The following is a 2164-nucleotide window of genomic DNA, read 5'->3' as shown; positions in this document are numbered from 1 at the left end:
TCCTTCCAGTACAGCGTAGCACCTGTTTGCCCCCCTCTTCACCTCTGGAGATGTGTCACCTCCTTCAGGTATCGCTGTCTGCAGCCGCGTCCCCTTGTTGTCTGATATTCTATCCCTCATTACATCCTCCCCTGACACTGGGGACGAAGGAGCGGGAAACCAATCCACCCTAATGACGCCGCGCTCCGGCTGTCGCGCGGCTCTGGAGGCTAGCTCTGTTGTCGCCGCCGCCTTTTGTGAATAAAAATGCATTTCCACAGTGTATAGTGTGCGATGGTCCCACCGGTGTCATGGCTACTTATCTAACAGACAACCATGGGTCGCTCGTTCTGTGGTTTTTTGATTCTAGAGTGACTTGATTTAGCATGTTAAACCATTTGATATGCTTATAATTTGTCTTTAAGAAGGACCTTATTGAGCGCCTTGTTGATTTATGTACTTCATTTTGGTTTCTTCTTTTGTTCATTTTGTACCACTTCTTTAAAGTTCTAGCTTTCGAAAGTAGGCTTTAGATGTTCTGAGCCTCACTCGTAAATCTATTTGCATTCAAACTTCTGCTAAATGAGTCAATGGGAGTTTACTTCATCTCTGAGAGCTGTTTTTATCATTAACACAGTAATTCTCTTGTGATTCAACAATTCATTGTTTAATTATTACAGAGACCTTCAACGTGCTTTCAGCTATAATTTGTGGTTTAGAGCATTGCCATTGAAACCTATCAAACTTCAAATAACAGCTTTTTTACTGCAGCTATTACTTTTGTTTGAAATGTTTTGAAGAAATGTCTACAGAGTAAAACTTACCAACACTGCCTGAAAAACCCACAAACCCAAGGGCCATTTTATTTAGCCTAAATCAAATTAGTCTGTCGAAAAAACAACAAAAACAAATCCAATGTCAAACAAGCCATGTCTGTGGTGAAAATGTGAGACAGTGCAGGTTGAACTACAAACCAATGAATTCAGCTTATAAACCCACAAGCTCTACTAATCACTGGCCCTGCGACAAACCACTGTATCTTCTCAAAAATGTTCTGAAGCAATTACCTCATGTTGTTTTAAAGAGGAACTGTGTTGTGAAGGAAAAACGAGAAGCTTCCCGCGTCATCCCAACGTGACCTGACCGTTAATAAAGAAGAACTCTTCTTCTGGGTGATCGGGGCCAGGGGTGGCGGAGGTAACATGAGAGTACAGCACGCGGGCAGAGTGACGAACACGCTTTACTTTTAACTGTACACCCCAGCCTCTCCTCTCCCCCTGCTCTCCATTCACCACTATATCACTCGCTTGTCCTCCTAGGACAAGGCCCACGGTTAATCCTATTGTTTTAGCTGGGGGCCTCTCTCTCTCTCTCTCTCTCTCTCTCTCTCTCCTCCTTCTCTCTCTGTCTTCCAGACGCTTCAAACGTCCTGGATGGTTCTCTCTCTCTCTCTCTCTCTCTCTCTCTCTCTGTCTCTCTCTCTGTCTTCCAGACGCTTCAAACGTCCTAGATGGTTCTCTCTCTCTCTCTCTCTCTCTCTCTCTCTCTCTCTCTCTCTCTCTCTCTCCTCCTTCTCTCTGTCTTCCAGACGCTTCAAACGTCCTGGATGGTTCTGGGTTGGAGGTTTATTTGTGGATGAAAGAGCAGATGAATTTTACGGCTTCTCCTGAAACTCTGCCTCATCTTTTATTCTCCATCTATGGAGTTAATTCGCGTGGATAATGTGGATTTTCCCCTCCCTTCTCTATTTGCCAGTCTGTTTACTTGATAGTATCAGACCCTTTTTCCTGTCTGTCTTTCGTCCGTTTTCGGATCCTACATTTTTGTGACAAGAGGTATATCAATTGTGGGGTTATACTATATATATATGTATATATATGTGTGTTTGTGTGTGTGTGTGTGTGTGTGTGTGTGTGTGTGTGTGTGTGTGTATGTGTGTATGTACGTGTGCTTGCATGCATGTGTGTGTGTGTGTGAAGGAAGAAGATTAGGAAGAAAGTCAGGTTGCAGCAAATTACTATACATTATGGTTGATTTAATAATATTAATATGGTAAAATAATAATGATATCATACTTATAACGTTGTAGAAAAATAAAGGGATGTTTTGGAGCAAGAATACACGTTTGGTTACAAATTAATGAATTGTCAACATAAAAAATGTTTAACAATTTATCACAAAAAGA

This window comes from Pollachius pollachius (assembly GCF_949987615.1).
Source record: "Pollachius pollachius genome assembly, chromosome: 1".
In the NCBI taxonomy this organism is placed as follows: domain Eukaryota; kingdom Metazoa; phylum Chordata; class Actinopteri; order Gadiformes; family Gadidae; genus Pollachius; species Pollachius pollachius.
Note: the sequence above shows the minus strand (reverse complement) of the source record.